General features: G+C 41.3%; 1 protein-coding gene across 1 annotated transcript in view; it reads right to left on the reverse strand.

Annotated features, from left to right (window-relative positions):
- Positions 1-15,476, reverse strand: part of b3galt1b (UDP-Gal:betaGlcNAc beta 1,3-galactosyltransferase, polypeptide 1b) — a 37,757-nt gene extending 22,281 nt beyond the window's left edge. The window contains exon 1 of the mRNA XM_035604189.2: positions 13,213-15,476. The gene's annotated coding sequence lies outside the window, so the exon portion shown is untranslated. The remainder of the gene's footprint in view (positions 1-13,212) is intronic.
- Between the last annotated feature and the right edge of the window lie 311 nt (positions 15,477-15,787).

Here is a 15,787-nt window from a genome sequence, read left to right on the forward strand (position 1 = left end):
TTGGTTTATCCTCAATAGGTGAGCAGTGTTACAATATATTAACAACTAACTTAATCAAAAAGAGGCAAATTGCATGAAAATTCTATGTAGAAATAGTTGGTTAGTCTCCTTTAGTCAAGGCTCCCTTCAATATGCAGTGTACAGAACGACATTTCCCGCTGGCCTCCACTAAGGCCAGAGATTTGTGTTTTTTTTAAAATCAGATAATCCTCAGTTAGGATTATAACTGTGTAATTGATAACTGACCCTGAACGTGGCTAATACTCTTCACATCGCCAACCTGGCAACCACACCGGCTTTGAGTAAACACATCTCCCCCCCCTTGTGTAACGCAAGGGCCACCCTCCTCACAAAGAGGAAGCCCCACGGCCCTGGTTCTCCCACGGCCCTGGGCTCCCTCGCCCCCTCCCTCTCCCTCAGGGCTGGCGTGTGATCATCGCTGCCAAAAGGAACAAGGCCTTCCTGCTGATCCTGGCGGACCTCCCCACCCCAAGAGCTCAGTGAAAGAATGCTGCCACCAAGATGACAGGTTGTCACCCATGGCGTCAGTCGCGTTTTTTACTGGAATCTATTCTCTCCCAATGGGGAGGTTAACTGTATCATCACGGAAAAGGCCAAGTGGTTTTACGAATGAAACTGGCAGACATTACTTTAAGTCACACAGACGACTCATGATGCGTTTTACAAATTTGACCAATACGCTAAACCAGCGCAAACATTTCAGAATTTGTCCATGTTCTTCCTCTTATTTAATGCAGGCGAGGCATGATGCGACAGGCGATTTCCTCAGTAAGTTATGATTATACCATTAAGCTTTCACGATTCCTCAAAAGTGCAGCTACACATTTTCCAAAAAAAAGTGTCTCATTATGCAAATAATACTTAGTGCTGACACTCACAAGAGGATCAAACAGAACTGCAGAGTAATTACAGAAGTAGATTCATCAAAGTTATTGTCTGTAATTATGTCTTGGGAGTTTTACTGTAATTCAGTGACGAGACAGGCTGGAAAGTAGAAAATCTGCAAGGGGCTGCAGAAAATCTTCTGACAAACAAACAAACAAACAAAAAACCATCCAGCTAAATCTAAACCCATGCTGTGTTATCCTGTGAGTCGATTTCCATATGTGGTGTGAAAAATAGGAAATATAGTTACAGGCTCCTCTCGTTATGATGCTGTGTGTGAAGTGGAGACTTATAACAACCTTCTCTGGCATTTTTCAACATGAAAATCACACTGATGGCTGTCAGGTTTATGTAAAGCCAGCGCCATGAGTTGTAAATGGATTCCTTTCACCATATCTTCGCATATAATGTTTTATTCGAAACTCTGTGTCTGTGCTGCAAAACAAACACGACACAACAATAAAACGCTGTAATACCAGAGAGAAGAGCAGCTCCTGTTTTGTTCTGGGTGAATGTTTATTCCTGTTTATTCGAAGCCAAACCACAATTAAAAAAACAAGCCCACATACAACACTATCTCCTGAGAGCCTTAAATCTAAGAAGCACAATGTACTGTAGTGTATATGGATCTCGTCGGCTTTGTTCACCTCCATTCACACAAGGTGTTAAAGAAAGTCACGCTGAGTCGACCTTATTTAGATACCCCCAAATCAAAAGAACGTCTCAAATGACTTCATAATCTATCCCTCCGTCAGAAAGATAATGAAAAACTCTAATAGGAATAAAGATTACCAATAAAGGGCCAGCTCAAGTATATCCACCCTATCCAGTTTAAAAACCCAGAGAAAGTCGCCCACTGAGGCATTCACAGTCTAGGGCTCTTCATCTGAACTGTACCGTGTGGATGTGGTAATTCAATTCCTGCAAGGTGACAGTGAGGTACAGGCCCAGAAGCAGATTGAACTATGATGCTCTGTTCACCTATTCGTTCCAAAAATTAACTACATCCAGACTTCACAGCAACCTTCTGTGGGCCGCAAACTGGTGTTTTACTTTGGACTCTAAACTGATCTAAGATAGAGGGTATGAGAAAAAGTACAAGGTGGAAACTTGTTTCTATATTTCAGTTCAAAGAAAACAGAGGGAATATTGGGTAGATCGCAGGGCAGTTAATGTGAGCAGTAGAAACGTCAGGGCGATGACACTAGAAACAAACAACAAAGATCCTCTGTTAAGGGAACAATAATTCAATTTTGGCTTCTCACTGATCATGTCTGCATGTAAAAAACTTAAACTAGAGATATTTTTCTTTTTAATAACTTGACCTTGAAAAGAACATAGTTGAATCCTTTTTTTTTTTGAAGTTGGATGAGATGCTTAGAACATCACTTTCAGATGTGGAAATAGTTTGGCTTAAACTTGTCATTATCATGTTAAAACTGATTGCACAGTATAATGGCGAAAAAATAATGGCACCTTCCGTGCTAACATCGGTCCCCATAAGCCCTGCGTTCACCTCTCTCTTCTCTCGGCAACCTGGATGCGGTTTTTCGTGCAAAAATGACGACTCGCTTTACGGCACAAAGAAACTGAGTCACTCATTGCATTAACAAAATAAAGAAGAGAAAAGCGTTCTCCTGGTATCTGTCCCCAGTGATGGAAATAGCAGACAGTGGGTTAGCCTGAATGGAAAAATTCAACTCAATGTCGCAGGAGAAAAAAAAGAATCAAAAGCAGGCGAAGATGGAGAGTGATAGAAAAAGAGATAAAACAAGAGTGAACCTCAGACGGGCATCTGCATTTTGGAGAGAGCTCAAAACAAAAACGACATGTAGTTTGTCTCCTTTCTACTAGATCAGTAAGTGACACAACCAGCCGACCTAACAATACGACTGGACATTTTACTCAAGGTATTTTTGTTCGAATTGGGATTTTTACTGGTTTTTTCTGCTTTGGTCAGTAGCAGCTGACATTTGGGGTTAGGGGTCATCAGGGTCATGATGCTAACATTGCCCGCTAGTTAATGCTAGGAGCCAGAATAGGAAGTAGGAGCTTCAGTTAACATTCTTCTTTCTCCTCCTCCATTATCTCCAAAGTGGTGTTGACAACTTCCCCAGGAGCTCTGAGAAAAAAGTACCTGCGTCATTACTGAAGTCTTTATGACAGCGACCAAACAGTAATACCACCTGGAACCACTAGGGGCACACAAGTTGTCTGTTGCCTCTTTGACCCTAAGGAATCAAGTCTCAGTATATGAAACATTTCATAGCTTAATTATTAACTTAAAAATCAATAATAACTCATATAAGAGGTCAGAAGTTGCAGCCCTAGCTAGGGAAATTAATGAAAGATCAAAATAAATTATTTGACCTTTTTCAGAGCGAAGAGGGTTTAATGCTGAGGCAGTTACAAATAAAACAAATTAGGCTTTATCTAAACTTTGTCCTGAAACTTTGTCCTTCTACGAAGCAATTACAGAGGGAAACAAGGAGCTGCAGGTACTCCTTCGGAATACAAAGGAAGAAGAAAGGATTTGGGTCCTTGAGCACTCGGACACAGAGAGTGATTAACCTTTATCTTTCAACCTGTCTCTGTCAGACATCATTAGTGAGAGGACACATGAGAAGAGATGGCATGAAATGAGTAGGAACATTGTGTATGTACATCTCATTCACCTTGTCACAAAGTTTTACTTCAAACTGACTATGACCACTGTGCCGTGACTTGCCAACATAATGCATCAAGACATATATCACTACACCATGGTGTTAAAATGAAAAAAGTCATACATTATAAAGTTTAGTTTTCACAAATGCTGTCCATTAAATACAATTTATATGCTTTTATCCAAAGAATGATGCTAATAAGGCTATTACCAGAACGTCCGACCATATGCAAAAAAGATGTGTATCCTCCATTAATGAGATTCTTTTCCTTTACTTGTTTTTTTTATATGTTGATGTGCACCTTTATTTTGGATGACTGATCCAAACCTCCTGGGCATGGATCACAACAAATCTGTGAAGAGATGTTCTGTCATTCTTCCTTCTTTTCAACTGCCCTTTTGCTGGAAGGGATTTATTTCTCTACCTTCCACTTTAAAACACTACAAAGGTCTTCTTTTGGATTCAACTCAGGGGATACACTCAAAGTTTTTCATTTATTTCCTCCTATACAAACTCTTGTGATTTTTGCAGTGTTTTGGGATCATTGTTATGTTGGAAAATTCATCTCCTGCCAAGCTTCTCGAGACCGCCTCTCTTCCTGGAAGCATCATACATATTGTACCTCTCATCCAATGCTGCAACTGTGCCTTTGGATTGAGTTCAGTAGCCTTGGCATAAATCCTGTACCTTCTCACATCTTTATGAAGTCTAACAATCTGGTTTCTTACTTCTCCTGTGGCGCCATGTTGTCATTAAGCACAACCCAGGCCGAAACTGAGGAAGATGTGGTGTTCATGTGTTCTTTTACAACCTTGTAATTAAAAATCGAATTTCATAAATTGACATTCTATTTTGGAGCAAGTTAGTCTAACTGACCTAAGATCGAATATCCTACACTTAAAAGTAATACAATTATTTTAAGATGATACAAGTTTTGCTGTATATTGAACATTAGTAAATGCACAGCGATAATGTTGAATTAATTTCTCACAATTTGTGGCCATCATTTTGGAGAAGGTGTGAAACGTTTTCCTTCATTAATTGTTGATATGTTATTTAAGGCATTTGATGAGTGTATTTTTTTCCCCAAGTAAAGGGAAAGCACAAAGGGGTTTAGGAAAGCTTGCATTTCTACACTGCTTTTCCTCCGTTGTCTGAAAGCTTAGTCCTCACACTCCATAACCTCATGGGCAGACGGGGCCATGCTAATGACGAAGCTGTAGCAAGATGAATGCAGTTTTCTTTCCACAACCTTAAACCTGGAGCTGTGCTCATTCGAGCAAGCTGAGCAAACCTGTAAGACTTTTATATTGCAATTCTACTATACTATTCGCTTAGTTCTGACCCCAAATATACAGAATAGAGCAGTTTAATCAGTGCAGTTGTCAATAAAAACTGCAGGACACGCACACAATATGAGCAGACAAACACATTAATATTGATGTCAGGCATGAATGTAATGCATATGTATTAAACAATGATGGGATTTTGAAGCAGCCTGGTTTCTACAGATCAGTAGTTCTAATGTTACTGTTCACAGAAATAGACTGATATGATACACTAAGGCGTCCATGTGAAGATCGACACGGCACCTGTGCACAATGTCATATTTACCATCTACTGGAAATCAATTTTCAATCAAACCTTTCACTGCAGCTTCTCTTTATCAGCACTGCAGACCAGGATATTTATGGGGCAGTCACAACATTCTCTATTAGAGTTGATTAAGATAATGGAATGCTGAATTTGGGGAGGAAACAAGGAAAGCATCAGGGAGGTCGCATACTAAATCAGGTGTTTGAGTTGTACCTCATGAAATATTGTGGCCTATCGCACAAGTTCTTCAATAAAAATCTTTACACTGGCACTGTCCAAAGAAATGTCATTTGTATGCTGTTGTGGACTATAAAGTCCAGCCGAAAAATGCTTTTCTCAACGGGCGAGCACTCAGAGTTGAAATAAATTGAGCAGCTGACCTCTGTAGTTATGACAAAATGGCTAGCTGGAGATTTAGTGTGCTGTGCTGATCAAAACATAAACAAAGACGGGGAGAAACGTCTCTTACACCAACACTTCAGGATCACATAGGGACCCATTCAGATTAATATATTATGCAGGGCACAAAGGCATTAAAAAGGAACAGGAAGTAGATTATTTCAAATTGTATTATTGCTATAAATCTCAGTGGTATATTTTGTTCTCCTGAATTGTCTCTGTAACTGTCCTGGCACAGTCCTTCATAACACTAAGGATTTCCAAGTGACTCTAATGAAACTAGTTGGCCTTAACACAGATGAAGGATGATGCTGTAGGTTGCACTCTACTGTATCATGCAAACAGACACCCTGTTTTAGTTCAATCCTCCGCTTGACAGGAAAACATACATCAGCTTTCTAGTCTGTGTCACCAGTTGTGAGTGGAGTGGTGTCTTGCATGACCGTGCATGAATGACATACTGTATTTTAGAAATAACGTTCAGAGATCCTGTGGTATACATCAAATTTAGCAATGCATTCAAATTCTCCTGGCGTCTTTGTGCAAAAGATGCTTGAGAAGCAAATGCAATGTGTACTGTTTTGACTTTGGCTACTTTTTTGTTTTTCCTGTCACATAGTTTAAAAAAACCACTTTTGACCTTAGACTGTTGCATGCTTTTATACATTCTAATGTGCTGAATATGTTACGTGATCTGTCAAAGTTGTTTTTCTGCTGCCTCCAGTGTGAAACTGGCCTGGAGGAAAGGTTTCTTTTTTTTGAACAATGGTCTGAAAATCAAGCGCCAGAGTAGCTGCAAAACTATTATTGACTTAAATATTCTGCTTACAATAGATTGTCATTAAGCTAAAGCCACGTTTACCCTCTGTCTTCCACCTCAGTTCAGTTTCCAGTAGCCTTCAAGACAAGGTCTTTAATCTTGAGCTGCTACTACTGCAAATGGACCATTTAAACCAAAGCTATGTCCTGATTCAAGGGCCGCCGTCTCCTCCTCCAGAGGTGGTCTACGCAGCCGATGGAGGCCACCAGACTTTGTCGACCACGTAGACTGAACCAAAATGAGACCGTCTGGTCTACGGACTTCCTACTTGCAGTCACCGGCGTGTTCTGCCCTTATCACTGTCTCTTACCAGCGCTGCAGTTGCCATCGGTACGAGAAAGTCTGTTACTGGCGCGAAATGAATCCTGGGATTGGTTGGGCTGGGAAGGATACACCCATTGGATCCTTGGGAGGACGCATTCGTCGGCCACATTCAAGGGGCCTTTGAATTGGGACAGCTGAGTCGCGCCGCTGTGACACAATAGGTCATCTAATGTCGCAATTGTCTATGCAACCTCCTCCGTCAAATGCCTCCGTCACCTCTTGTTAAAATGCATGTGCTTTGTATTTGATCATAATCAACGGGTGAAGTTATTGCCTGGTTGATAAATACACCACCAAGAAGCGAAAAGCAAGATCCAGGTTTCCATCAGCTCGTCTAATTTAGTTTAACTTGCTGGGTTTTTTTCTTCTTCTGCTGCACAGGAGCTTCAGTGAACCGCAGAGAAGACAATTTTTCTCAGACACATGACATTACAATTCTCTATCTCTCCCAACAAATCGATAACCTCCCTTGTGTCCGTTGATTTCACTCAGGTTTTCTCATTAGGCATGTCCAACCGGAGAGCTCTTTACCATCTTTCGTGAGGCAAAACTGATGCACTGACTGCGCTCGCGTGCTCTCCCTCCTGAGTATCATTGACCAGGTGCTGCTTGCCAAGTTGCAGAGAAGTTGACCTTTCTCTCCTCAGAAGGAAAACAACTAAGTGACACTGCGAAACTCTGAGGGTGTCATTACATTGTACACAAATACACCATCTACAAGTACTCATGTTTTCATATATAGGAAACAAAAGAATTCCAACTTCCCCAGAGGTCTCCACATTCCTGCTGAAATAAAAAGTGGAGAAGTGCTCGAGGATTGTTTTTGGAGGCCAAGTTAACTCAAGTTTCGACTTAACGCTGTTTCACAAGCAACCGTGGCAGTGACGGCTCCAGTGCTTCAGGATATATAGATTCAGAACACCCCACTCCACTTGTACAACAGAACACAGAAATCAGAGTGTACAGCATGTTGCAGGAGTGAGGTACTTGTCATCTTCCCGAGCTGTGTCTTTCACAATTTCTGCAGTCACCACCAAGGATCCACTTCAGTAATTGGCTTGGGATTTTGAGGGAATATCAATTCCAGGCAGGCTGCTATGTCAACGCCTCTGGTGCAGTGTCACCTTCACAGACTGTCCTGCTGCTCTGTACCTCTGAGAAAGACAGAGAGCAATAACACAAGAACACGGGCATCTCTTACTATCTTCTATGGTGGATCGAGTAAAAAGGAATTCAGAAGTTGACTACTCTGATCAAAGAGCAGGGCACGGCATAGAGGATTGGCCTAACAAATTTGACAGTAATGCATTTGCAGAGACAAAAACACGCAGTTCACCACCTTGTTCTCGCTGTGACAGGTTCTATTTTGCGTTCTCATGAACTTCTTTGCTGTTTTGTCAAACCGAGCCATAGATGACATAGATTTTTCTTGCAATGAAATGCGTGCTGGAAAGACACGAGCACTCTTGACTTGAGGTCAAGAAGAAGAACTCAACAGATCAGATCTGCACTGCCAGGAGCTGATGGACTTCTCAAACAAGATCATGTTGTTTTTACCTACTCATCGTTGAGCCAGTACTTGACGATAACTCTCATCTGTTATGCAAGCTCTTCCACGCTCCGCTGTGCTGCTGTGTCATTTTGCTGTTGTTGCTCATATAATCGCTGTACCTGCATTATGCATGAGGTCCTGAAACATTATGTCTCGTCTTGCACCACAGCTGCACTGTGCATCAACCAACTAAGCTTTTTTGCACCTCTTGTATAATGGCTACGTACACAGTAGAAACACCTGCGATGTGACTGTGGGGACTTTTTTTTCTCCTTCCAAGATGGAATGTCTGGACCGACGACATGTAAAATACTGCTTTAACTTCATAGGCAACATAACAACTACCCGTGGTAACGACTGTAAACCTCAATGACCCATACATTCTGAATAACAGAAACACTTCTCTAGTAACATCTATTCAGACAAATTCATAGTTGCTGCTGTAAACTCCACATTTTCTTATGCAAAAGGCTTTTATACGAGCAGAGTTCAAGTGGCGGCTGGCTTGAAACAACAGTATGTGACCAACACACACATATATTGTGTTATTTTTGGTTCTGCCTTTTGGATATAGATCAAAGCTGTGAGAGTCAGAAAAGGCAACTGGGAACCTTTTTTTGTTTCTTTGATGAAATTAAATCTAGTAACTCATAATATTAGAAGACTAACACATTAACTGTGTACGAACTATTGTGCTCTTTCCTGCTCAGTAAAATGCACCAGGCTACGCCGAAGCCCATGGAGACTATGAGGCCCTCAGAGATCAGGATGAACAGGGGAAAAAAAACAGTAATGAGTAAAACTGTTTAACTGGCTCATTTGGACACTAGTGTACCGTGGTGCATGTTTAACCGAGTGCTGCTTGAGCCCTGAGTGTCCACTGCACTTGGACTTCGTGGGAGTTGAAATGAGGGGACAGAACTCCAGAGGGACTAGTCCATGCTGGCAAACGGAGAGCTAATTTACTCCTTGGCTTAACAAATCACATACTGCATCAGATGATATTTTGCCTTGGTAGCTTTCTAAATTAATAGAGGCCCACTGTATACTGTAATTACGAATAGATCATTTCTAAACATTTGGCGTTGGACCCATACATGGCAGCAAGATCTACATCAACCTTTGAAAACAGGCAAAAACACCAACAAAAAAACTCAAAGGAGATCAAATTTAGGAGTAGTAAAGGAATAAGACAATAACATTTTTCAAATTCTTGCTCCCTACAACATCTACACATGGCAGCTACAGTATAGTTCAGGCTAGGAAAAGATGGTGGTTGTGGCAAATACATTATTGTCGTTAAGAGTAAGTGTGAATAACAGACAGTAGTCAAGGGAAAGATTGTGACGATTGATTTAAAGTAGAGTTGCATATATCCATCCACCACCCCCACACTCATACGATGAGACACACCACCAGCAAAATTGGGACGGCATCAATAGAACTCTCTAAAAAAAAAAAGGCAATATGTCACATTCAGTTCTGGACAGCACTTTGTTCGTTTTTTTCATAGAGAAAAGTTTTTACTCTTTATGCATAGATTTTTTGAACTAGCTCATTTTTTTCGCTCCGGAGAACAATTTGTTACATCTGAATGTGCAAGTCAGTTTTTGAAGAACTCGGAATTGAATTGTAGAGCTGTGAGCAAAATAAATCAGATTCGGGGGCCGAGGCTGGAGACTGTTAAAGACGAGGACGTCGCTCGGCTGAAACAGACCGTCATTTAGAGACCGTATGTGTTGAAGGATTACAACACAGCTCAGTTATGGTAGACTTTTCCCTCTTTGCCAATTCAGGGTCACTGCTTGTGCAGAACCTGTCCAAGCCCCTTTTTGCCCCAGCAATAAGAATGGTTTGGTCTGCTGGTCACTGGGGAAATCAAGTCAAACTTCAAGAGTCCCTATTTCAGACTCGTTCCTCCTAATAAGGTAGCCTGAAACCAGTCAAGGGCTGGAATTGGTCCTCAATGCCTCCCAGTAAAATGCATTCCTTCAGCCTCAGTATTTGTACGCACGAAAGAATAAATACAAAAATGCCAAGCACTCTGAGTGATTATGAGTTGTTTTTTTCACATCAGTTCTTGAATGAATGTTACCATAATTGCCAGTAGCTTAACAAGACTGTATTCCTGAATATGAGTACAGTAAAATAATGTCCAAACACTTTATTGAAACTGCACTGCAACTTAAAATTCAGAGTCAGTTTTCACATAAGGCTTGTTCAAAACGGATCACATCAATCAACGTGCGAGGCGTCACAGTCCGCTCGCCTCCACACTGGCTCCAGTACACTTCCACTCCCCACACCGCTGCTCCTGTCTGCCAGCCGGCCACACCCACCTCACCTGGTCTCTCAACTGCATCTCATCCACAATCAGACCCAGTATAGAAGCCTCTCCAGTTCACAGTGCAAAGACAAGACGGTGAATAAAGACAGAATTTCATATTGTGAGCATTTAGACAGTTCTAACTGCATTCTTTGTGTGGGAAGTGTGTTACTAATGACAAGGAACTGTAGTCAAGTTGGCTGAGGCATATTCTCTATCCAGACACGGGTAAAGTTTAGATTCTGTCCAGAATCACATAACATGTAGTGAAGACTTTGGAAGGATGTATGTTTATTTTATAACAATTAACATATTTATCCCTGAGTTTTGGCCAAAACTGTTGTTTGTAAGGGTCAAAATTACCTTGAATTTTGACCTTTGACCTCCAAAATCTCACCAATTCATCCTTGAGTCCAAGTGAACATTTTTGGACACATTTTAAGAAATTCATTCAAGGTGTTCCCAAGTTATCACAAAAGTATGTACAATCCAAAAACACAATAGTCCCGGTACACTGCAGGTAGCCGAATCAAGGGCCAGGTTAAAAAAGTACCCATCAGCTCCTGTTTGTCTTAATTTCCTCATCTTCCAATCCCTCTCCACACCCATGCATCCTCTCATTCCTCCTTTCATATCCTCAATCATCCGCTGATCCCCCCCTCTCCTTCGTCAGGTGGCGTGTCACATCTTACGAGTCCAGGTGTGTGTTTTAGATCCCCCTTATAGCGAAAGCAATTTTAGTATTTTTGTGATATATAACAGTTGTTTCGAATGGATCCTTGCTCAAATGATGTACTGTAACATCACTGTGGTAAGGCTGCATAATGTGTGTCTGTGAAAAGAAGCTGCACACATGTCAACCTATTATTAGCGAGCCTCAGCCCAGACTGCTTTGGACAAGTAAATACCGTGCTATTGTGTGAAGTTGACACAACAGCCATTATAGCAGCTTAACGGACAGGATGCACCGTGCAAGATTATGCCAAGGATAGAATAATTTTTTACACAGATTTGCAAGAAATCCTTAACTGACAAGTTATATTTCAAATGTAAAATGTTTGAATTACAATATAATAAAAATATTTCAGGGAAGCCAAAGTCATCATGGATTGACTAACAACAGTAATCCATCTCAGACCTAAGAATTTACAACTTTTTTTGGTTGCTTTTACCTTTTTTTATAATAACCATTCATTTAAAACCAAAAATCAACATGCAGAAAGATAAACAAATTCTACATAAATGCTCATTGGAAGCCCAGTGTAACATTGGAAGCAACACTGACTAAGCAATACAGTACACTTAAACCAGGGATTAAGGCTTCAGACTCCCTGGACTAATTACACCTCGAAGAAATGTGATTAGCAGCCACGTCGCACTAAGAAGGGCACACACACAGACGTGCAGTTATGGTATGAGCAAGATGAGCATCAACCGAAAGACAGACAGACAGTCTGGCACAAATCATTATGTACTGGCAGATGGACATGCAATGGAAACCATCACTGGGTTAAATGAGAAAGAGGATTAGTGTTTGATCCAGATAATGATCTAAACTGTCCAAAGGCAGCAAGAAGGAACACAGATGCTCGAGACAACTCGCTCACCCAGGGCTTCTCAGACTATTTTCATCAAATCGTTTGCTACACGAGCGGTCAAATTAATAACACGAACTGGCGTTATGGTTACTCTTCTATGAGATGCTATAGTTGATTTAGATTTAGTTTTAACAGTAAAAAGCACATGAACATTGTAGATATTATTTTATAGGGAGATTTTAATGACCTTGTCCCGCATGTCTTTTAAAAATGTTCTGGTTCAGTCACCCACAAAGAATATCAAGGATTAAAAAAAAAAAAAAAAATGTTCTCACAGTTTCTCTGAGGCTTCTATAGACAACACAAAACCTCACTGGAGGCTTCCTGACACATGTTCACACAGCATGACATTTTTTTTTTCCATATATTTTTGAAAGTCACATTATTGACTGGGCAGCATTCATTATTGTATACACCAAAAAAAAAACCTCTTTTATTTTATTACTATTATTAATTTTACAAGAAAATGTAAACGTTTTTTTTAATTGTTTTTGATCATTTCTAATTCTATTATTGATCACACGTTGAGCCTGAGGTAGAAGAAAAACCACGCCACCCTTCAGATTCAAACACGATCAAATCCCTGCAAGAGAGGGACTGGAATAATAAAAGGAAAACGATCACATTCAAATGAATAAATGCATCTGTTTAAAGTTTGATGGGCTACCGCGTGAGTTACAGCATCTGCACCGCCCCTCGCCCTCGACAACCCCCTCGCGATGCCCAGCGTGTGCGCGCAGGGGCCGACGGACCGAGGACCGCGGGGGAGCCTGCGCCCCCGAGGAGCCACCCGGGTCGAGGCGGTCACCGGGCGGACGCGCGGACCACAGCCCTCTGCGGAGGAGCGCACTGGGCTTCCGGAAGGACACACTGGCGTCTGGTGACGGGCGAAGCCACCAACAACGCAAAGAAAGTGGAAGCGTTTCCCCGCACCACCGCATTCCGCAAGAGAAGTGCGGCTCAGGCCGCGGTGCGCACGCAAAATGTCGGCGAGAAGAGAGAAAGGGCATCGCCGTTGTGCTCACCTCCGTCCGCGTCCCCATCCCACTCAGACCTGTGGTCCTGATGTTGCGCCGCTGCCTGCGCTCCGACATCCTACAGCACCGTTGTCCGACAGAGGGGGGTGGAGGAAGCGTGATGATGCGGGTGTAGCCGCGCTGACGCGCCGCCCGACGAGATGGCGACGGCCAATCGGAGCGTAGTGCGATGGATCCCCGCACCAATCCGCTTAGAGAGACAAAGTGCCCACACGGAGCAGCATGGTAGACTGTCGCCGTGAGACGCATCCCGGCCAACTCCTGCAAACTGTTTTCACACCAAAAGCACAGACATTGATCCCTGTTCTGTCCAGACATCCACAGGTGACACGCGGCAGGACGGATCACACGAGTGCACTGGGGCATTGTAGTTGTTCACTTGAGGTCACAACGTATCTAAACGGATGCAGGGCCTGAAGGCACATACCTCCTCTAAAACTAAATATGTTCAATAAGAGGCTCGTGGTTTAAGACTGTGCTAAAAGGTAAATGTGCAATAAAGAATAAACACAATTAAAAGTAAAATATTGGGAAAAAAAGTATAAAAGATAAGATGGATATTGTGCAGTACAGTATTAAAAAACTGTATCTAAGGTAAATATATGATAGAATTGCCTATTAATGTCTCGTATTAAAATATTACGTTATGCAAAGCCTCCTTTTAAACATTAGTATACTTTTTTACATGTTGAAATATGAAAACTCCAATGTTAAAATGAAATATTTGATTGTTTTGCAGTAGTCAAGGTGGTCAAACTTGACAAAGACTATGCAAAGCCTGAGGACTTCAACGGTGAGGACTAGTAAGAGGATGAGTAACCACATTTGGTCAAGCACTTATTTTAGACTGGCCGTAAATTTCATGTAAGAGTTGCTTTCCACTGCAGCTGCTGTCCCTCATCTTCCTTTAATTTTATGCTTGATTTCAAGTTTTTCTTATACATAGTCGGTTGCCTGCTGTATAGTGCACCTGCAGTCTGAGCTCCAGAACCCTCCCTCAGGGATGGGGATAGCTTCTAAATGAGATTACACTAACAGCGTGAAAGGGATCTGCTGACCTGACCTGGTCTACTGTAGGCGGCTTCAATCAGACGCACACCTGACGAGCTCGGTGACAGGTCCGATAAGGATGAACGCTGGAGATTCAGGGACAGATTCACATACAGTAGACTAATACTTAAAGTAGGGCATAGACTTTCAAAGAGATGAATGGAACAAAAACGTTCAACATTTTAATGCTCTTAGAGCCGCAGTAAAGAAAGTGAACCTGCCTGACAGCATGACAAAATCAGGAATTTTCTTGTATACAGCAAGGTATAACGGTCTAATCTAAAAAATAAAAGTCTTCATTGCAAAATAGTTTTTGTTCAAAATAGGATACAAATGTCCAAAACAAACATGGTCATCACCAATTCACTTATATTATATACTTTCAATATTATAAATAAAATAATTCCAATATGCTTTTAGTTGTCTGCACACCAGGTGCTAAAAAGACAAATGCAATAATGTTGATATGGTGAAAGAAACAAGCCCTGGCAAAATAATACAACAGCAGAACAGCACCACCATGCAGTAGCAAAAAAAATGGACTGGATTATACAATGAACCAATTAATGTTAGAATGAAACCAAAGGGGTGAAAAGGAAACTGGGCAAAATTACATTTGAAAATGTTTATATGTGTTTTTTAAATGAACCACTATGCTTCAAGAGCAGTGGATCTGTAGGCTTTAAACATTCAGTTGTCACTTTATTCCAGATATTAGTTTTGACATGATTTTTAACCATGATGTGGGAACGCCATGTTGCTAAATTTAGTTTTTACAAGGCAAATGACTATTTTTGAATCAAATGAAACTTAAATGCTTTTGTCAAATTTTATCCAATTATTTTTGTGTCAAATACTGAATGGAAATGAATATATAAACGTCAGCACATGAAAATTACACACAGGAAAAGCCCGTCAGTTCAAGGCACACTGCTTCATGTCTACTTCCACTTTCCACACTTTGTCCACATCTATCTCTCTATTACTTACTATTACAACCTGCTTTTCACACCACTTACAATATAGTTTCCTGTCATATCCTTAAATGTCATGTTCCCTTTTTGAGTTACTTAACCACATGACCTTCAACCAAACACTTCCTTAAATGTGCCTCCGGGACAGTTTCATCTGTAAAATGTTACATTACCATTCATCGTGCGCTGCGTCTTTGTATATATTTGACTAAGACATGTATCTGCGTGAGATTATTTCAAAGGACACTTCTGGGAACAGCCTTTCTGTGTTGGTGTTTGGGTGACTTGTGGGAGTTGTCTGGAGGGGGCCATTGTGGTTTAGTTAGCTGAATGTCTTCCTCTATTCTAAAAGCCTTCTTTGGGGGATCGGCCTGTGGGGGCCAAACTACAGATATTTTGTTCGAGTGTAGTTTGTTTTCATCAAATGGTTTCATCATTTCGTTTTCACCACTGTGTGTTTTCTCTACTGAACTCATGCTGCTCATTGAGCTTTTCCATTCAAGTTTCTCGTCTGAGGGGATAGGTCCACCACTTCCTGC

The sequence above is a fragment of the Scophthalmus maximus genome, chromosome 14, assembly GCF_022379125.1.
Source record: "Scophthalmus maximus strain ysfricsl-2021 chromosome 14, ASM2237912v1, whole genome shotgun sequence".
Classification (NCBI taxonomy): domain Eukaryota; kingdom Metazoa; phylum Chordata; class Actinopteri; order Pleuronectiformes; family Scophthalmidae; genus Scophthalmus; species Scophthalmus maximus.